The sequence below is a fragment of the Apium graveolens genome, chromosome 6 (assembly GCF_009905375.1).
Source record: "Apium graveolens cultivar Ventura chromosome 6, ASM990537v1, whole genome shotgun sequence".
Taxonomy (NCBI): domain Eukaryota; kingdom Viridiplantae; phylum Streptophyta; class Magnoliopsida; order Apiales; family Apiaceae; genus Apium; species Apium graveolens.
Window position 1 is genome coordinate 42,474,835 of NC_133652.1, and position 23,760 is coordinate 42,498,594.

At 33.2% G+C, this 23,760-nt stretch overlaps 1 long non-coding RNA gene across 3 annotated transcripts; it reads right to left on the reverse strand.

Annotated features, from left to right (window-relative positions):
* Positions 1 to 1,298: 1,298 nt before the first annotated feature.
* LOC141666931 (uncharacterized) lies at positions 1,299 to 22,562 on the reverse strand. Of its 3 annotated transcripts, XR_012552418.1 has the most exons (4): positions 22,423 to 22,562; positions 12,731 to 13,206; positions 11,609 to 12,161; positions 1,299 to 1,900 (listed from the first exon to the last, which is right to left on the reverse strand). It is a non-coding gene; the product is annotated as an uncharacterized LOC141666931 (long non-coding RNA). The 3 variants fall into 3 exon arrangements; XR_012552419.1 differs by lacking the exon at positions 1,299 to 1,900 and having other exon boundaries at positions 8,979 to 12,161; XR_012552417.1 differs by lacking the exons at positions 1,299 to 1,900; positions 11,609 to 12,161 and having other exon boundaries at positions 12,532 to 13,206.
* Between the last annotated feature and the right edge of the window lie 1,198 nt (positions 22,563 to 23,760).

Below are 23,760 nucleotides of genomic sequence, written 5' to 3' on the forward strand. Positions count from 1 at the left end.
TTTATTCACCAAAAAGCTTGCGGGTGAAGGAAAAATTTAGCCTATTTTTATATAAAATTAACAAAAATGACCAATTTTTAAAAAGTTGGCCAATTTTGGCCGATGGGATACCCAACTGTCAGTGGAGTATTTACTTTTTATGAGATACCCAACTGTCAGTGGAGTATCCTATATATGAAATATCCAACTGTCAGTGGAGTATCCTATACAAATTGGGATACCCAAATGACAGTGGAGTATTCAATCGGCTAAAATTGGCCATTTTTTCCAGAATGGATATTTTTGTTAAAATTTTTTAAAAATCGGCTATTTTTGTCATTTTTTCAAAGGTTGCAACCCCTATTTTTTGTAACAGCCATTTATCAGTCTAGTACATCTCCCATATCCTCAATTTATTTTTCTCTTTTGATTCTACTAAAATGTTTTTCACCAGTATCTTATAATAGCATGGCATGCTTTTTTGATTGGGAAGGTATCACAACTCACAGTCAGATACATGGTCAATGCAAGAGAAGATTTATCAAAGCAAAAACTGATATGGATCTGATATTTAAGATGTGCTCATCTTGAAGGACAAATAGCAAGAATGTTAATATATATATTTGTAAGAACTATGAAATAAACACTGAATTGTGTTTGTGGCATTTGTAAGTTACAATTTTTTATATTTTTTTTGGGATGTTTGTTTATTGAATGAGATAACATTTAAATGGTTGTCACAGGGCATGATTTCGCAAGTTATCATATGCTTGCATCTTGATACAAGTATGCATGTCTTGAATCTATATATATAAGCGTGCATGCACAGTTTAATGTCTATTTAGTATTTACGGAAGATGTTTAATGATGGATAATAATGTTTGAAGCAATTGGCTTTTCCATCAAGTAGCTCTTAGAACTTTTGGTACTTCACTGTGTACATGAAGAACATGTGCTGGTTTGTTGTTAGGTTGACTACTGTATAATCTTAAAACTTAGTGTTTAAATGGTTTTGATATTGGCACCTACATGTGGCTAATGGAAGTTAACAACCAAGTCAAGTGTATGGTAATGGCAGGGTCCTATCGAGTATCCAGTACGCAACATGGCTACCATTGGAAACTAATTAAATCAGTATTCATATGTTTTAAAAGTATGTGTGACCAATAGAATCTCACGTTAATCCATCATGAACCAACACGGCCGTCCCGCTTCTGGGAGAAAGGCAGCGGATTTAGGAATTGAAAATTTCAAATAGTCCGCTCAATAGCATCTCTTGTTTCAACAAAAAAAAATTGTTCATGTACATATACCCCTACACTGCATCATAAAAAATAATCAAATATCCTATTGCTGCATCATAAAATATAAAACCTAAACTGCATTATAACTACTAAATCGCTCAACAGGAACTATTGCCAAATAAATATTCCCTTCTCCACGTCTCCTTAAAGTTGCAGTCTACTTTTCTTGAATTCCGGGTAGAATCCTCATCCCTCTGGTATCTTCTCTAATGACCCCCCCAAAAATTAACTTTATTTCTGCCCACTTTACCGTCTGTATACTCTGTCAAACTCGGGTCACTATTCAGTCCTCCAGCCTCCAACTAATTATATTAAACAACATATTTTAGATTGCCAAATTTTCAGGATATGCAAATGTATAAAATTCGTTGAAGGTACTCTGTGCTCCCTGGTTTCTGGATGTGCACCAGTTGAAGTGAAGTGGAGTTTCAAATGCTCTCAAACAGTACAGGGTCCGCCCACATTCCATGCATAAAAATCCTGAAAAAAGAATGTGTCGGGTACAATGACCAAGTATACGCAAATTGAAGAGTCCATTGCACCCCTCCAAAGTACCCGATCATATTTCCATATATGCCCGCTCACAACTTGATCAATGTAGCTCCCAACCTAAAACACTGTACATCAAATGAAAGGGTTATTTTGTGTACACAATTAAAATCTAGAAAGAACCACAAATCAAGATTTTTACAAAGATGATAGAATTAAATTTTTGTGGAGTGGAATTAAATAAGATTGGAACAGCATTCTTCCAAGTTAAATTATATCCTTTGGAACATGTTGTAGAGCTGCCCCTTCGTTATATTCTCATAATTTAATTAGTCTAAGATTCATGCAGGCAAAACATCCGCGTACTATCCAACATCCAATATCAGACCTATCTAGTGACCAAAAACTTAATCCAGACTTGTAAGAATTATTTAATATCCAACTCAGGAACTAAGCATAAAGAACTTGCTCACAGCACCTTGAGCTTTAAGTCATCTTTATCTTTCAAAACAGAAACCAATGTCGTCTTCTGATTCTTATGATCATTCACACAAATTTAAAAAAATTTCTCTTCCCATATTTATGAATGACAACACATATATAACAGTACGATCCCTCTATTAGAGGACTCTGTAACTAATAAAGTACTATCTCTAGAAACTTTAATGTTTTACATTTAATTATCATAATCATGTCACTACTGAGCTTCAATGTTGTCTTATCAACCACTACATTTTCAAAAAATTGCAGTCAGATGGCATGTATAATTTTTGTTACAAGTAGTATTTACATTATTTCTATTTTCATTTTTTCCCCCTTTAAAATTCCTTCCTCCCAAAGTCCAAAGTTAATTCAATATGTAAACTATCTTGCCTTCATTGGCCAAAATCCTGACCTACTTATTTGACCATGATGTTGTCCCAACTCCCAACCTTAAATTGAACCATAATAGAATATATACTACAGTGTATAGTTGGTAGCTGCAATAGTTATACTACAGTCATTTTGTTCAAATTCAGCCATCTTGCCAATCTCTAGTATAATTTAGGAAACCCATTCATAAGGACACATCCATAATCTTTCTTATCAATCCAACCAAATATATCCATTTTAAATCCTTCAGTTACCTTTTTAATAATCCCATATTTTGATAGCCCACCAGAATGAATATGCAATTTATAAAATTCTGCTATTAGGTGACTAAAATTTCTATAATTATTAGATCCATTAAACCCCAAAACCAACCGTGACAGGTATACATATTCTTTATTCATTACACAACACTTAATAAATTATATTATTATTATTATTGTTATTATTGTTATTATTATTATTATTATTATTATTATTACTATTATTATTATTATTGTTGTACATATATAGATCCTTGCACTTGAACTTCTAGATTGTTACATTATTCGCTCCTTGAAGAGATCTCATCCTCAAATTCATAAGCTTACTTGCAAGTAAAGGTATACATACTCTGCTTCTAGACATTAAAATCTTCTAATGTATCAGACCTATAAAAAGAAGACTCTAATAAAAGTTAATAACATGCATGTAATTACTTATAACGAGTTGAGAGTTTCCTCCTTGATGTGTACCTATTAAAGACCTATAGAACCATGTCAAACTGAAGCTCTGATACGTAAAAGCATGTATTGTGGTCTATTTTGCTCTAAACAGGGCAAAGTCCTTGCAGCAGAATTTCTCTAGCCTGCGAGAAGCAAACTACTCCTGCATTCACAGTGAGTTAGTATCTCAGGCGTCGCTAGTTCCCAGTTGATTTCCTTTAGGTCTGTCCCCAATTTTAAACACCGTCATAAATACCGTCCTAGCATTACCACTGAACTCCACGGAAGTTTTAACTTGTCTCAATACTTGAATAAGGGTGGTTGTTGGACTATACAACCTTAACATTTATCTAGTCGGTTGCTCTAATCCATAAGTAATATTTCGCAGGTCCTCGGACAATTTATCTAAACCTAGCCTTCATATTCTATCTTAACCTTTCTGACACAATAACCATCAGTGCCACTTGTTTTATCTTTTAAATTATCGAAACACCAACAACAAAATCTATACTTTCAAACATAGCGATCATCCCAACCACACTTTTGGCCCCTACACAAGATTCTTTCTTACTAAATGAGATTTATATCATACATTAGTTAATTAACTGCCTGATCTTACATACATTGATCGCTTCTTCATACTTCTTTGTTGTAGTGCATCAACATGGCATATTTTTGTGTTCACATTTACATTCATAAATCATGATAATCACAACTTTATATAGTAGCTCTATATCTCTTCGTCTAACATCTTAACATTCCTTATACTATCTATACAAGACTCATCAACAACGCGTTTTATAATTTCTTCATGGTTTTCCAAGGACACTTCTAACTCTATCTCCAAGATTTTCGTGAAGTTATAATTTTAGTAATATTATTTCACATAGATATGCTAATTCTTTCTCTGGAAGACATGGCTCACATCACCCTTTATTACAAATTTTTTAATTAAGAAAATATTATAATACTACTTGATCTCCCAGAATACTACAGTAGTACTAACTTCCTATACATAGGATAGTGCACTAACAAAAGAAAAATATTTTATAAAATGCAGCAAAATTTGGAAGGGCATGCCACTGCTAGGTAGCCACATGCAGTATGCAACAAAGTAAATGAGTAATCTTGTCAAATGCAGCAAAATTTGGAAGGGCATGCCACTGCTAGGTAGCCACATGCAGTATGCAACAAAGTAAATGAGTAGTCTTGTCAAATGCAGCAAAAGTTGTAGAAACTATATAATTTGACAAATCAATTATATGTGTTTCAAAGCAGTATGAAAATCAAGAAGCATGTGAATGTTACAGGCATGTCTACTTCAGTTATGAGGTACAATAGTTTTTGATTTGACAGTGCAATAATTATTTTATACTAAAAAATAGATAAAATGAAGTGGCCTTTCATCTTTGTTTATTATCTAAGTAGGATGTTGTTTGAAAGTTGATGTTGTATATTAATTGAAGAGAAATGAGTTACACTTTCAGTTCAGACTTATTTTTATTAGTTCTGGTCACTTTCAGACTTATTATTTTTCTTATGCCATAATCTAGTCACTTACGTCCACGGTATCACTTTTCAAAGTGTTTCGTAAATAATATTCAAAAAGTTCAAACTTAAAGAAATTAAAACTTTCACATTCTGCAAATAACGTTACACGGCGATAACAGAAAACTAAATCATACATCATTGAAAACAGACAAAATGAAATGGAAACACAATGACAACATGACCACCATCAACGCTACAGTTTTTCATGGGTCCGCAAGGTTAACATAATACTCATCGTACTCTCAATCCGCAAGCTCCTCTTCCTCGCGTTTCTTGGCATCTTCGATTTCCCTTAATTAATGAGCCTCTTCCGCATCTGCAACATACTGTGCTATTTCAGCATCTTCTCTTTCAATCATCTCCTCCTGCATTCGATGGTACTTATCATGGATTCCTTCCTTCCCACGAATAAATTCCTCCTTAGTAATGAAACAGTCTTTATAAGACTTCTCAAGTTTATCCCATTCTTCTGTGAAGGCGTCTATCAATTGAAAGTTCACCAGTCCAAATCCATAGAACTCATCACTATTTGGGACCCAGTCTTTATCCTTTATCTCTTCTCTAACCTTCATCCTTCGCATCCTTCTCATGAAATCCTCTTGTTCGTACACGGCTCGCTTCTTAGCCTTTTTTCTTCAATCAATTTCTTCTTAGAAACTTCATTTTGCTTCTTCAGATGAGTACCTGAGAACAGTGTTGTAGAGGTTGCAATTTTTTTCCCCTTATCCATTTCTAAGATTTTACTTCAATATGAGAGATTGTTGTGGTTTTGGGTTACATGGAATGATATATTTATAAGCCAAACATGTGGCTTTAATAGGAGATTCAAGATATTAATGTGATAAGTTTACATGTGACTTCTGGCCTAATTTCAGGCTTTCATCTGTATATCATAAAAACACGAAATGACTTGACACTGATACAATTAAATGCAATGAGATTTCATCTGCAAAAAGTGAAACCTTTTATCAAATTGTTATATTTTCCTGTGTATTTCATTAATATGATTTGACTTCCACATGGACCTTTTCAGTATTTTATCGCAAAATTATTGAAATTGCTTGCATGTGGTTTCTACTGTGTACTCACGGGATCATATTAATTTCTCATCCACAACTGTTAGCCTTATTAGCTTTTCATTATCACTCAGCTACTTACACTATATAAATTTTATACCCTCACACATATTTCATCCAAACAGTACTACGATGTCATCGTCCACAAATCACAAGTGGTTGCTACAAGAAAGAGATGACGATTACCGTAGTCTTAGGGTAAGCGATCCAGTGGAGTACTTTGCTGGTGTACGCCGAGAATGGGCATTTCGACGTGAAGAATCTGAAAGTCTTACACATGATCTGATCGCTATGAGTGTAAGGGTTCCGCTTCGTAGTTCCCTATCCATATATCCTCGCCCTAGGCATCCTATTCAAGTATTGAGACAAGTTAAAACTTCCGTGGAGTTCAGTGGTAATGCTAGGACGGTATTTATGACGGTGTTTAAAATACTACGTGATCTGCCACTAGGCATCCTAGTCTCGGGATAACTACTATTGCTTCCTTCTTTTTTTCAAAGTAGGTCCTTTTATATTATTACACACAAGACAATGCAATTTTTTTTAATAAAAATGATCTTATGACTTTTTTAATATTATTATTATAATTATAATTTAACTTCCTCCGGAACTTGACCATAACAATCAATTCTGATGAAAATTCTTATTTCCATCAAGAACCCTGTAGTCTTAATTCTATAAATATATTTTCCTTAAAGAACCTCGTAGTGTTGATCTCTATAAATCTATATTATTAATAGGCATTTTCATATTACAATAATAATAATAAATTAATAATCTCATAATCATAATAATTTAGAATTCATATTTGAGGTCCCGATATCTACATCAAAAAAATCGAATTCATTTTTCACCTCGAAATCAATCCTTAGTTCAAAACAAAAAATCCCCAAGAAATGCAACCTTTATTTAGAAAGTTGATAGACATTTGAAACATTAAACCAATATTTTTCCCTTAATAATTCTATCAAAATTGGAATATTATAGTGTGATGCTCCTGTTTTTAAGTTACTCACACTTGATGAAGAAGTTATCATTCTTATAAGATTACATTGTAAAGGGATTTAAAAAAAATTCACCTACTTGAATTCTTTTTGTGTTTTTGAACCAATGTGAATTATAGATATTAAATCTTATTTATATTTTGAAGGCAACGAAAAACTTATATAGTAATTATGTAATGTTTGGTGATAGATATGATAATCATAATGTCTATTAGATGAAGCAGGGGGGAGCGCATTTACCCCATTTCTAATCATAATATGCACTTACCTCATGCGTATCATAACATGAACATTAATGAATAGCTATTTCGGCATCTTTTCTGGATATAATAGGAGAACAAAGGTATAATTTCTTATGAGATTAAAAAGTCTTATTGAAAAGACTAAATTACCCAAATTTTTAATATTTATATAACAGATGTGTTTTGTGGGAATTGAACTCAAATTATTTCATTCAGCTATACAACTTCTTACCACTACATCGTATTGCCACATGTGCTTTTTATCATACACATATGTAAGTGTGCTAAATAAATATTTTATTTAACTTTAAAAATACTTACTTGAATTCCGCAAAAAAAAAAGATAGTTAGTTGAATATTTGTACAGTTAATTTTAAAGAATTGAATTCCAGATATAAAATTAGGCATGATACATAAATGTATTATTATCTTATTTATTAATCATTTTTTAGTTTGAAAATATATCTCATATATTTTTAACATATTTTTTATTATAAAAAGTAATTAAAATGTACATATATAATTTTTAAATAATATTGAAAATAGAATAGCTTATATATAAATAATCTATATTGGTATTACATATTTAGATAAGTTCGAATTATAATGAGTCAATGCATTTTAGAACTTGGTCCATTATCAAAAAAATATTCGAAATTATACTACATGACCCGACCGAAAAATATCGTCACATTCTACGTTTAGTAAATTTAAATTACAAGCTCGGCGATAATATTTTACCAATAATGTGAATTTTTTTAATATCTTATGTTAATATAAATTAATGTGTTCGGGGTCTTTATAGGATCAAGTCAATTGATTATTTATATTAAAATTACAAACTTCACTGGTAAGGCATTATTATTTTTGGGATTTGTCCCAATTTTAAGAATATTTGAAATTTGAAATGAGATCTCACTAGATTTGTTAAAACTACGATGATATATTAAATCGATTTATTTTTCATTTTTCACTTTGAAAAAACTAGCTTTTTAAAAATAATTCTTTTAGAGCAGCAATATTCATTGATCAAGATAATATTGAATAAATATTTTAAATTATTTTAATATTTTGAATTATTCAAATAAAAGTTTTATCTATACTATATATTGTAGCATTTGATTCAATGCAATTTATAGTATTTAAGGAAAAACATATATTTTTCAATAATTTGAAGAAATTAACCAGTTCAACTGATATTTATAAAATTTTATTGAACTGAGAATTTTTAATATTAGAAGAATAGTATAAAATGTTATCAAATTATTATATGAAGAAATATTAGAGTCGTAATGAAAGAAACTTAAAAACGGTTTTAATAACGATATAAATACAATTTTTCTTTCGAATTCTTGAAAAAAATCATGAATATCAATAATAAGTCTTAAAAATATATAATTCATTTTTATGTTACAACCATGATTGATGGTTGCGTGAAAAAGTATATGGATTGTTTGTCGGTGATAATGTGAATACCATATATAAATTATAGCAATTTATTTATTACATAATTTTAATTTTTGAATAATTATAAATGCATGTTATTTAAGTAATCAATTATCTCACTAGATGTTAATAATGATTATACATGTACATAAATCAGATATTTAGCATATAAATAATTGAAACCATCATAATTTACTAAGAGATGTAACATACAATAATTTACATGCTAACAAACACACATACATATAACTTAATTTTACTTTGTTAACAGTAGTGTAAATAAAAAACTAACATTTTCCCATACATATATACGTTGAATTTAAAAAACTAATATTTTTCATTAAAACCAACTTTAATATTAACAATAGGACGTTTTAAGTGGTATAAAATGCCACTTATCAATTACACCCCCGAGGGAGCACTCCTAACTCAGCAAAGAAAATGAACCCTTCAAGAATTTTATCTTTAAGATAGACCCAAAACTCCTTGATATATCTCATATTTATACCATCTGGACCTGGGGCCTTATCATTACTAAAAGATTTCAAAGCAAATTCCAATTCCTCCATGCAAAAAACTTGCTCTAACAGATCCACCTCCTTAGCCTTCGGCCTTGAGCAGAGTAAAGAATCCAATTGACAAACCTCCAATTTCCCCTTATTATAAATACCTTTGAAGTATTAAAAAAAAGGTAGTTCTAATTTCCTCAGAATCACTCACCAACTTATCTTCTACTACTATATTCTCAATCCTATTCCTACATTTCCTTTTCTGAATTACCTTATGTAAGAATTTAGTATTTTTATTCCCTTGCAAATTCCATTGAATTCTTGCTTTTTGTTTTAACATAGAATCCCTTTTCCTAAAACACAAAGCCAAATCCCAGGAACACTTTAACACCTCATCACCCCGAACATTGTTCTTATCAAAATATGTCAATTTTGAATTTAACTCTTTAATCTGCATGTCTAGACTGTCTTTAGAATCTCTACACCACTGCTTCAATCCCAACCTAAATTGCTTCAGCAGCACCTGAAAGTTAACTCTTGAGTCAGAATCCTTGAATTGATGCCAAAAATTTTCCATCTCTTTCCTAACCCCATCATCTGTTAACCACCAATTAAAAATCCTAAAAGGTATTGGACTCCCTTTACCTTACTTAGTAGACAACATTATAGGTTTATGGTCATAAACCATCATATTAAGAGCACAACCTTCCCAACAGCCAACTGAATACCAATTATCATTCACCAAAAACCTATACAACTTGCTATATTTTCCATAAGGACCGAATCAAGTGAATTCATTATTGACCAAACCAATATCACACAAATTATTATCCTTAATATATGAACCAAAACCTTGCATATCCAACCTCCTATAGGTGCAATTGGCACTTTCACTATTATCCTTGATGCTATTAAAATCTCCCACTATACAGACCATGTCAGTACCAACAATATTCAAAACAGCTGAGAGTTCTACCCATAACTTCCTCTTAAAATGCAAACCCAAAGGACCACACACATTTAACACATGAAATGATTCCCCAGAGACTATACTTCTAAAGTGAATCCATTAACCAGTTCCTGCATGAAGCCATCCCAATATTCTGAAAACATAACTCATCCCAAGACATTAAAAGCCCACCTGATAAACCTATTGAGTTTTGAATCAACCAACCATGCTGATCAATTGGCCCAAATAACGCCGGACTAGTTTTGCTAATTTTTATTTTCCGCTAGGCCTGGGCTAAAATAAATTGACTTACGTTTTATTTTTGTGTCGGTCGAATTAATTAATTAATTATAATTAATTAATCACCGACCTACCGACCTAATTAATTAACGCGTTTTAATTAATTATGGTAATTGTATAGCGCACAAGTTTTTCCTCCCTATATAAACACCTAAAGTGCGTAAGGGTTAAACACACAAACACACAGTCGTTCCTAAAAACCTACCCTCTAACCCGTAATAGTTTCTTACTCGTTTTCAAACTCGCTGAGAGTGTCGACCTTCGGCGTCACCACTGTAATGGGAGGCTTTTTGCCCGCACAATACTGTGAGGGCTAATAAACTTTAAGTAAACAGTTTCGCACTAGACTCGGGTTTTTATATCTTTCGCAATACGCTTCCTGTCTCCGTTCTTTTCTTTTATTCGATTATATATTTTGCGCACACACACCTATACATATATTTGTTTTTTACACAAATTGTTGATAACAATATCTACCTAGACATACTACATTTTAGGCATACATTCAGTTTTGTATTAGGTACCGGCTACAGAATTTCAGGTGCTAACAAAATATATTCCCCTGTTCAATATACTCTAACAAAACAAGACCCTAATAAACCGTTTGGAAAATATTTAAAAAATTACACTCTCTGTTTTTTTTATTTGTCGCTTTGACTTTTGCACATATTTTAATGTGGTTTAACCGGCTATTTTGAAATATGATTTTAAAATATATTTTTTTGTGAATTAAAATATAAGTTTTCTACTTTTATTTACAAAAAGAAAATTTTATAAATAATAATTTTAATTAGCCGGTCAAAACACATTGAAATGTGTGCAAAAGTCAAACCGACAAATAAAAAAAACAGACGGAGTAATACTCTTCCCTAAAAGATTGAAGTCTAAAGCTTACCCTGACCCGCAAGGGTTGGCTCAGTTGGTTAAAGAGAGTCTAAAGCTTACCCTGGCCCGCAAGGGTTTGCTTAGTTGGTTAAAGAGAGGATAACTATCCTCTTGTCCCAAGTTCGAATCCCACGAGAGGAGAATTTATGATTATGTCTCCAGAGTTAGAGCATGTCGCTTAAATGCAGTTTATCTATCTTGGTTCACGTGGTTTGCAGGCTATTTCGTGAGCTCGTAGGGTTTACCCAGTGCGCACCTGAAGGGTAGCGGTTACGGGTTACCGGGAAAAAAAAAACTTACCCTGCAGTACTAGTATCTGATCCATCAACATTTATAGCTTCCTCCTCACCTTCAACTCTTCCACGATCTTTGGAATCACCTATATTATCGTCAAAACTTGAAGCTGCATGAAAGCTTGCAGGCTGCAGCAACGTGGTAGAACCGATCTCTCCATTTACAAAGTCTTTGAATTTTTCTCGACTTCAATAATCTCAATTTCCGGTTTGTGATAAATCTCACACCTGATGGTGGCAAAGAATTATCCTTATAAAAGAACCTAAAGTTCTTCCGAAAATCAGTTCTTGCATGAAATCCTCTATCATTGAAGAGAATATCATTATGTAAATCTACTGGTAGGAATGACACGAGATGCAAGTGACATTATTATATTCCCACAAAATCAACCTAAAAAGAAAACCACATTACAATACAATCTAGCAAAAAGGCACAAACATAAATAGTAGAAAAAACTTAGATTAGATTACATAAAGAATTTTTACAAATTCACCCCAGATATTATTTGATCTTCTTACTCTGGCACTTGCATAGCAGCAGCAGCAGCAAAAAGTACACACTGTAAAAAATTGCAATTCATAATCATTTACCAACAATTGCTTAGGGAACATTTACCGGGGACTTTGATGCGAAAAACCTAGTGTGGTACTCGAATAACACAATAAAATAGCCAACATATAAAGAAAAAATACAGTACCCTGAGTATGAGACTTTAACAGCTATGTCATGCAAAGTCATATATATTAAACTTCAGGAATTTTAATGTAAATGGCCATTCTTATAAGCATTTTATGCAATCTTCTTTTCTTGGCAGATTTACATAGCATCTCCAAGACTCCAACCCAATATATTATTTTGGTATCATTCTGGGTCGAACTCAACAATATAAGAAAACAAAAAGGACACCATATGTAGCGGAAGCCAACAGCTGCTAAAGAATTTGTTTCCGGGAACACCCTTAGTTTTGCACAAAAAATTAAAAAATGTTTAAACATGTTTTTTCTTATGTAAAAAGATGCAAACAAATCATCAGAATTGGTTGCCCTTTGTATGGCATATAAGCCTAACTATTCCACACACAAAAAAAGATGTCTATGCAATACTGGTGAATAGTACTTCAGTTATCACCTCTGTTCTCATACTCGAATTATGTGCATATCATGAACTTCTGCAAGGAACCCTGGTCTACAGAAAGTAGAGACTCTAATGCTGTCAAAACCACCAAAAGACGATTCGCTCTGCTACAACACAACCCAGCATTAATACCTCGGCCAATAATCCAGCGCAAACTGCAACTGATAGCAATAAACAAGGTAAAACAAGCACTACACATAACCGTAGTAGCACTGGCTCTAATAATGTTAAAAGGTATCTGTCGAAATTCGGTTCTCCCATTTTCTTGGGACATCCTTCTATGTTAACCAGGATACTACCAACTCTTGATATTGCCGCTTCTGAAGAGCTAAGATTAGTAGAATTATAGTAGTCTGTCCATGCCTGAAAAATCCGCCAACAAAACCATCTCACCCCTTCCCAAGCCCACTGCTGTCACTTCCACTGTTACACCTCCACGTCCTCAGCTATCACTGTTCCCATGAACGAAGCTGCAAATATTCCCAACTTATATCATTCATTAAGTAGAAATTGCAAGCTATCAACCAGAAGAAGTTTAATCATCACAATAAATATCATAAAAAACAAAATTCGGCCTCAATATTAGTGTCGTAACAGTTTGACCTTAACATCAGACCTTTGAAACAACTCTTAAACATTTAAAATACATAACCTAAACCATTTGAGAAATAGAAGAATCACTCCTATTATTGAACAACGAGGTCTGATATTTACCTAGCATTGCTATGTGATTTGTCATCATTTGCAGCTTCTTTCAGATTTATGCCTTTCATTCTCTCACAATCTTCAAAATCACTCACACTACTGAACCCGATTCTCCATTCACAACATACATACACTAGAGATTGGGTCGATTTCAATAATCTTAATTTCTGGTTAGTTTCAAACCTTAAACCACATGATCAAAAATATTATTATTATGAACGAACCCAGAGTTCTCTCGGAAACCAGTCGCTGGATAAAATCTCCTGCCAATTTAGAGACCAGACAAAATAAAACTACGGTTAGGAGTGACGCGAAATGCTAGTTATCAACCAACAAAAGGAAAGCTAGCTTACAATACAATACACTAAAAAGGGGAAAAAAATTAACGAGTACAATTCTAATAAATGTAAGCAGGCACCCATTTTATTGTAATATTCTTAGGGCGGTTCTTAGCCAACAGTATTCACATATACTGAGACTTGGTCTCAACATCTCAAATGGAAAAACATGTCCAACGCGATACAAGGAAGGAGGCTTCAACACCTTAGTTCAATGATCCATCGCAATAGACTGACCCGCGCCACACACGGGTTGTTAAGCTATTATATATAAGAAAATCTAAATATTAAGTATTCTAACATAAAGAGAAATCGCAAGGTAAACGATACTTTCCTCCAATAAAACCAAACTAACAAAGTCTGAACTGCCTGTTTTCTACAGAAATTATAAATAAAATCACAATTAAAGATTGGAGAGTTTAGATGGACTAAAGAATCTAGAATTATATATATCTGACTCTTCAGATTTTCTAAGGATTGAATGACTTTTCAAATCATACATCCCATAAGCCACAACCTTGCCGAACATATCCTCGACATAGAAATATATGCAGTTGGATTTGTATGCATTGTGCTCATCCATTGATATCGAGCTACAATCATTCCATCCCAATAATAGGGCTTCTTTCCCAGGGAGGCTGCTTGTCTCATCCCAATAGTAGTAGTTAGAATGACCATTAACAGTGTCACTCCAGTACTTCAACTTGAAAATGCAAAAAGATATGGTAGTGTAGCTTCTTCGTCCAAACATCCTCTTAATCATCAACATTTCTCCGGTCTTTGATTCCACAAGATAAAAGAAACAGTAAGCATCCATCACTGAACGCGAATCAATACCGCATATTTCACCTCCTATCTTCATCTTCTTCCATGTCCAGCTTGTGTAGGGGTCGGTTTGCCATATATGATATCGTCATTGTAAACAAAGAGTGCTCCGCTTGCAGCAATGGTGTAAAACTGTTCACCACAAAACATAATGTCTTCGACATCTTCATCAAATCTGAGCCATGATGATTGATGATGACAAGGCTGGTCTACAAAAGAGAAGGGTAGTACCAAAATTGTTAAGAAGTTCTCGTTTCTTCGAGAACTTGAGACAAATAATGCAGTTAGGATCAGTAGGCATAGTTGTGGATGACACAAATTTCATATGGGAACCGAGCAGTATATTCTTTGGCAGAGGTGGAAGCTCGAGAAGAAGTTTTGTGACGGGATTATAAAGCAATGGTTGGTACACAGAGGTGCCTAGAATTAACCATCCATCATATGAAGAATATATTTTCATCTTATAAGAACTGAAATCAAAAGAAAAACATGATTCTTCATCATTTCTATCAAGACGGATACGTTTATGCCACTTGTATGGATTAGTGTTGAAAACTATTTTATCTTTCTCTCTTTCTCCCTGGAGCAACCATGGAGTTGTCGGCAAGATATGATTTTTCCATATTTATTTAGCAACACATCACCATGTACGACAAACAGCAAGACACTGATAAAGATCAAGAAAGCTATGATTGTTAATATCTCGAAGGAGTCCAAAGATGATGAACAGTACATCAGCAGGCATGTCAGCCCAAGACACTCTGTGATTAATGACGCAGAAGGTGTTTCTGTCAAAAAAACTGCACATCTCCTTAAATATGTTTTATACAGGGACTATCTTTCTACATCTAAATAGTGTACCAATAATCACGACAATGGTATTTTAAGATAAGATTCTTTACCATAACAGACTGACAATTAATTATTCTCTCTTTCTTTATAGACAAGGACTTCAAAATACTTTCATCTAAAATGATATGATGCTGCTGCTGATTTTATCTAGTTTTGTTTTCTATAGGGTGGAGCTGATCGTGGACAGTCTTGCACTATCTTGCACTAAAACAGTTCTGTTAGTCAAAATGGTGAATATGTAGTTCATGTCAAGTGCCCTTGTTTTCTTCCTCTAGTTGATGTGATCTAGAAATTGAAGTGTAAAAACTGCACTATGTAATAACAAGATATTGTCGTCAAGCATAACCCAATCTCAACTTTCAACACTAAGATTCTCAAATTTTACATTGTGGTATGTAATCTTATCTTGTCTCTAGTATAAATAGGATTCCTTAAACCTAAAATAGACTCGCTAGTGGCACCTTGTTTTAGTTTCTAGTCTCTTTTTTACATATGATCTATTAAGCTTATTCAAGATAGTTAACTTTGTACATAGTTCATATTCTGAAATTTAGCTTAGTCTGTTTTGGCTCATAGAGTAATTAGTGAGTTAGATCAGATGGGTACTTTAGTCTTTTCCTTTCTTTTGAGTTGTCTGTATAAATACAGTTGATATCATTCAGTTGTAAAATAAGAATTAACAGTTTTCACTCAATCATTTCTCTCTCTAAATGGTAAATGGTATCAGAGCATACTTTCTCTCTCTATAACAAACTCATCTTCTTCACTTGTATCAATCAATTCAGTTACATATGATTCCACCATTAAAGCTTCATACAAGCTTCGTCATCTTCATATAAATCATAAAACACCTATATAATCTCTCTTATTAGCTATTAATACTAGTTGAACTGTGTCTTGATTTGTGTTTTTCAACAAACTCAAACTGTTATTCATATATATTGAGTAACTGATTGCAAGAAAACGTCATCTATGGCGAGAATTGAAGATAATGATCATCAAACTGAAGAAGCAACATATCAAACTGAGGAGACTAATCTGGAAGATGAATTTCATTCTATATCTTTGGAAACGAGTCATCCGCTGTATCTTCATCCATCTGATCATCCAGGTTTGATTCTTGTGAGTACTGTTTTTAATGGTGAAAACTTCAATGAATGGAAGAGATCTATGTCTTTGGCTCTGTCAGCTAAGAATAAATTAGGATTTGTTACTGGAAAATTCAAGATACCTTCAGAATACTCTAAGTACTTTGATCACTGGCAGAGATGTAACGATATGATAATCACCTGGATTTTGAACTCAATTGTTCCTGAAATAAGATCTAGCTTGGTGTTCATTCCACTTGTTGTAGATGTGTGGAATGATATTCACACCAGGTATACTCAGAGTAATGGACCTAGAATATTCGAACTGAAGCAAACCATGAGTGCTCTTCATCAAGAAACTATGTCTGTTTCCACATACTATACAAAGTTCAAGATGTTGTGGGATGATTTTGTTAATGTTTCTAATATACCTAAGTGTATATGTTTGTGTACTTGCAAAGCAAAGGCTCAAAATGAGCAATATGATGAGTTAATGAAAGTAACTCAGTTCTTGATGGGGTTGAATGAATTGTATACTAACATTAGAGGTCAATTACTCATGATGAACCCTATGCCCAAACTTACTCAAGTGTTGGCTCTACTTTAACAAGAAGAAAGACAGAGAAGTCATATGTCTATGGCACAACCAACTGTTGAGTCTGTAGTATTAATGAATAGGACTGTTGGTAGCAATTTCAAGAATCAGAAATTTGCTGGTAGTCAAAAGTTTACTGGTGGACAGGACTTCAAGAGAAGTTTCAATGATGGAAGGAAGAACAATTTAGAATGTACCTACTGTCATGGTACTAATCACACTCGAGATAGATGTTTCCATTTAATTGGTTTCCCTCCTAGAAAAACAAATGCAAATGTGGGAAAAATGGTGGCTCAATTGGCTACAACTCCAAATGTGAACAATGCTGAGTACTCTAAAGCTGCAGATACAGAGAGTAACTCTCAGACAAATGATTAAGGTTCAAACACAACACTGACAAGCTCACAATATCAGCAATTACTGCAAATTCTGAATCAGAATAACTCAACTGCTTCTAACAGTGAAATACCTCAATCAGGTAACATGTCTCTGTTTCATACTTGTGCCTATATGACATCAATTTGTGCAATTAACAATCATAATTCTAATGACTGGATCATTGACTTTGGGGCTACTGATCATATTACTTGCTATCATAATCTTCTTACTAAGATCACTAAATGTGATATTGATATTTGCTTACCAAATGGTTATCAAACAAAGGTGAAACTGAAAGGAACAGTTCACTTGACACCTGAAATTGTGCTGTATGATGTTCTACTGGTTCCAATATTTCAGTTTAACCTGATATCAGTCAGTAAACTCACATCTACCTTAAACTGTGATGTGCAATTTCGATCAAATAAATGCATTATACAGGATTGTTTGCAGAAGAAGGTGATGGGGATTGGTAGGATGCAGGGTTCTCTCTACAAACTCATTCTACCTAATCAAAAGAATCTCAGTCATGTTATCTCTGCTACTCTCAATCAAGAATCTCAAAAATCAACTATCTGTTCTGCTGCTCAACTTGAGGACTGTCAACTGTGGCACGCAAGACTTGGACACTCTCCAACTCATGTTCTTAAAAACATTTCTAGTATAGCTATTCCTGCTAATACAAATAAACTCCTTCCCTGTGATGTCTGTCATTATGCAAAACATAGCAGATCTTATTTTCCTAATAGCACTAGTCATGCTGATAAACCATTTGATCTTCTACACTGTGATCTGTGGGGTCCCTACAGACACAAGACTTACTCTACTCGTAATGCATTCTTGACAATAGTAGATGATTGCTCTAGATGTACCTGGACATATCTGCTGTCTAATAAATCTCAAGTGTTATCCCTGTTTCAGAAATTTCTTGCATTTGTTGAGAATCAGTTTCATACCACAGTGAAAATTGTTAGACCTAATAATGGTACAAAAAATTTCAACAAAGAGATTAATGCTTTGTTTGACTCTCATGAAATTATACATCAACACTCTTGTGTTGAAACCCCTCAGCAGAATGGTAGAGCTGCGAGGAAGCATAAGCACTTGTTGTCTGTTGCTAGGGCTTTAAGGTTTCAATCAAATGTGCCAATTCACTTGTGGGGAGACTGCTTACTAACTGCTACATATCTAATCAACAGGACTCCTTCATCTGTTCTGAAAAATAAATCACCATATGAGGTATTATTCAATAAACCCCCTTCATACAGTCATCTTAAGATCTTTGGTTGTCTATACTATGCCTCAACTCTGTCACTTAAAAAAGATAAATTTACCTCCAGAGCTCATAAGTGTGTGTTTGTTGGATATGTTGTTCATCAGAAGGGTTATAAATTACTTAATCTCAAAACTGGTCAACATTTTACTTCTAGAGATGTATGTTTTTATGAGTCCACATTTCCATTTGTGAATCAACCATCAACTGTCTCTCATTTGATGTTTCCACGAGAACTTTCATTTACAGATACTCTTATTCCTATAAATAAGAAGAATTCTTCTCCTCCTACTATATTTGACTCCTCTGCAGAGATCATTACTACTTCTATCTCTGAAAGTTCTACATCTGAGAATATTCAGTCTGATCCTTCAGAATCTCACAACTCCATTACTATAGACAATAATCAAAACTGTCATCTTTCATCCAGACCTATCAGAACTAGAACAGTTCCTAGCAAGTTTTCTGATTATACTTGTCTTCCACCTATTCTTACCAAGTCACCTAATATTGTAGCCTCCACCAGTGTCACTCTTGTGGAACCTAAATATTTTCATCAAGCTATTCAGGACCCTAACTGGTGTAAATCAATGCAAGATGAAATCAATGCACTAGAAGCAAATAATACTTGGATTATAACATCTCTACCTTCTGATAAACAAGTTGTTGGATGTAAATGTTATACAAACTTAAATACAAAGCTGATGGAACCTTGGATAGATATAAAGCAAGATTAGTTGCCAAGGTTTTCACTCAAACTTATGGCTTGGATTATTTTCAGACCTTTGCACCAGTTGCAAAGATGACTTCTATCAGACTTCTCTTATCTCTTGCTGTTATTCAGAAATGGGACTTGCATCAACTAGATATAAATAATGCCTTCTTGAATGAGGAATTGCATGAAGAAGTATATATGACAATACCTCCTGGTATACCTATACCTTCCTCATTTCAAGGGACTAATCCTGTTTGCAAACTTATAAAATCCTTATATGGTCTTAGACAAGCTCCCATGGAATGGTTTGATAAGTTTGCTGCTGCTGTTCTTAACTATGGCTTCACTCAGTCAAAATGTGATAATTATTTGTTTTATCTTCATACCTCTGAAAGTTTTATCATGTTATTAGTCTATGTAGATGATATAATCTTAGGCTCCTCTCCAAGTCAGATTATCAGGGTAAAAGACTTTATTGCCAGTAAATTCAAGATGAAGGATTTAGGCACTCTGAAATATTTTCTTGGCCTTGAGGTTTCCAGAAGTTCAAGAGGTATATGTCTTCATCAGGGAAAACATGCCTTGAATCTCTTGAATAGTACAGGTCTTCAAGATGCAAAACCTAGTGCTATCACTATGGAGTCTCAACTGCATTTAACTAATGACTCTTGTATAGCTCTTGATTCTCATGCTGCTATGTTTTATAGACGTCTAGTTGGTCAGTTAATCTACTTGACAATCACTCGGCCTGATATTAGTTACCCAGTTCATATTCTTAGTCAATTCTTGGCCAGACCAACTGATGTTCATCAATCTGCAGCAATGAAATTAATTCGATATATTAAAAATGCACCAGGACAAGGTTTATTCTTGTCTGCATCCAGTCCTCTCAAACTCAAGGTATTTACTGATGCAGACTGGGCTGTCTGTCCTATGACTCGCAGATCAATCTCAGGTTACTGTGTGATGTTAGGAGACTCTCTTCTCTCCTGGAAATGCAAGAAGCAAAATGCTGTAGCTCGCTCTTCCGCTGAAGCAGAATATCGAAGCATGGTAAATGCTCTATGTGAAGTAATCTGGATTTACAATCTGCTTACTGAACTTCATTTCTCGATTCCTCGACCTATAGTTCATTACTGAACTTCATTTCTCTCTCTAAATGATCTCTTCCTTCTACAAGGAAATAATGTGATTTAATAATCTCATATTCATCTCAGTTATTTACCAAAACACGTGTTCGTTATATAAAAGGCGTTTCTGATCATTTGTCAAAGAACAAGGTATGGAGAAGTTTTGTTTGTTACCTAGTAGCATAATTCATGCCATCTATTACTAGGAATTGAACCCTCTATGGTCGAACGACAAGTTAATGGTTAAATACCGTTGAGTAACGAGCTCATCTAAAATTTTAAGGTGTCAGAGAAAGGCCCCAATTGGATCATATATTTAACAATCCCCCTCACTCGAAAGCCCATTTATGGGTCGAAAAGTGGAACACCGGCACCCATCTTTGGGGTATTAATTGCATTTAGTGTCCACAATAAATTGTGAGAATATTGGGGGTGACTGGGAATCGAACCTTAGTTCTCCCGACAGCCTAAGCTCTGATACCATGTGAGTAACCAACTCATCTAAAACCTTAAGGTGTTGGAGAATGACCATTTTCAGGATCTTATATTATTCTAACGGATATTTATTCTGTCAACTATGATCTAGCATCAATGTGCAGAATAAAATTAATAAATGCTCCTGTAGTCAAGACTCGTCCCCATTCTTGGTTTTTTACGTTGGTAAGTCGAGTCGACCAGGGTGTCCGGCAAGTCGAGACTAGTCGACAATGTATAAAATTATAGATATAATATATATATATATATGTGTGTGTATTCTAACTTCCAATAAACCATTTTTTTCCTTTTAATCTTATATATATGCATTGGAAATCTTAAACCTAAGAAGATAAAGCCACAAGAATATTAAACTGGTCATAAGCATGATCATTAGTTGATATTCATCAGCAGCACCTGCCACTAGAATAGTGTGTAACTGTGAATAAATAAGTAAATAATTAAGTGCAAGTGCTTAAATAAGTTAGAACACAGTTAATTAGTGTATACATGTTTGTGTGTATATATATACATATTCGTGTGTGTAGAGTGTAGAGTGTGTAAGTCATTGATGTACTGGGCTTTTATTTTAAGGATACTAGGTTATTTGTTAATGGGCCTCTTCTGAAACTAGGCTGCTGGACAACATTTTTTTTAATTCATAAACCAGTCGTTTAACTGGGGCTTCTAGTCGACGAGTCGATTCCCAGTCACCTGAAAGAGCTACAAAAACCATTTCGAGCTTCCCAGTCGACCATTCCTCACCGACTGCTCTGACTAGTGACAACCATGTTCCCATTGCTAGATTGCTTTCCCCATGCTCTTTCAGGGGCATCTAACCATAGTCCATAGTAACCTACTGCTCGGTGTCAATTAATTATAATAACATTTATCGGGGCCACGTCTCATTATCCACATAGCTATGTAAAGCCTGCCACTAACACATCCTAAATATACATAACACCTAGTTTTTGTTCAGTCACTGCCCAAACTTATTGCTACACGTATCTATACTATATATGACCAAGACAAAGTGAGGAAAGGGTGTACTCTCTAAAAAAGATATCGTATATACCAGAGATTAAATCAGGAAAGTGGTCAAAAGGGAATTTGATCTCTAAACCCATTAATGATTATATATCAATTGCAGATCCGAAGAAAAAAAACAAAAAAAGAAACTGATATACAGGTACAACTGATGCACATAATAGACCATAAAAAGAGATTAAACTTACAAGTAGACATATGCACATACATAGACCATAAAACAAAGATTAAACTAATGTACAAATAAACCATAAAAAGAAAGGTACCTTTGTTGTTGTTGTTTGGGAATGAAAGAGACATCAAGTTTTAATCGATTCAATTGTGTTTCTAAGCAAGTCATTGGAGATATCCCTACTCATCGTCGGAGAGTTAACAGTTAATTGATCTCTGCTTTCTTGTATCTTCTATCTCCGCTGCTTTTCTATTTATAAAAAATTCCCCATTTTTAAAAAAAATCTCCAATTAATTCTTAAAAAATATTTGATAAATTTATTTTTTGAAATCCGATTAATATTTATAAATTATTTTTAAATTATATATTTCATAATAAATAAGATAAATTTATTAAATATTATTAAAATATTTATATATATCCGATTTTTGTTTCGATTAATCTCTCCGATTAATTTTTGATTTGTCAATTAATCCCTAATCAGAAATTAAACGGATTAGTACTAATTACCGACTTTTACAACCATGAATTTACATAAGAAATAAAACCCTAATTGGGCTTTACCAATTAAAATTGAATTTGGCTTAAATTTGTTTTGGATATTGAAACAATGTCTACTTTCATTTTTATTTTAACTTGGACCCAATAGAAATTGAATTGGGTTTTACTTTTGGATTTTGTTTTGAATATTGAATCAATGTCTACTTTCATTTATATATAAATGGGTTACTCCAATAAAACCAATTTAGAATAGAAACTAGAAATCAAATAATTTTTAAAAAAAATAAATTCGAAATATAACACATATGGTATGTAAATCGATCGTTGAGAGATGTCGAAAAATACAGTAAAATCGGATTTTAAAAAAAAACTTACGGTTTAACGGGAAAAATCAAATTAAAAACGGAGGGAAAAAGCTGAAATTGGGTGTGGGAGGGTGCATAGTAGTTGGGTGGGGTGATTTAGGGGGACCAGATTAGGTAGATACAATGACTTAAATTGGTTCCTAGTTTCTATTTTAATTTTAGTTTGTATTTGATCATTCCCCTATATATATATAAATATATATATATATATATTTATTTATTTATTTATTTATTTATTTATCATTAAAATAGGACAAAAATAGATTTATTCTTTGAAAAAGGAACAAACATAATTTATTTTCATCTTTGACACTTCAAAATAAACATAATTTTTAAAATTTATTGCGTTGTAAAAAGTTTAGTTATTTCCTTTCATAAAAAAAAGTATAACATTTTTGGTGTCTACTATTTATGATAGGTAAAATATTAATATATACATAAATTAACTAGAATGAATGGACATTATAAACTTTAAGAATGGAAAGATAAAGAAAGAAAAGTTTTCATGGATATTAGAAACTTTAAGAATGGAAAGATAAAGAAAGAAAAGCTTTCATAATTTTACT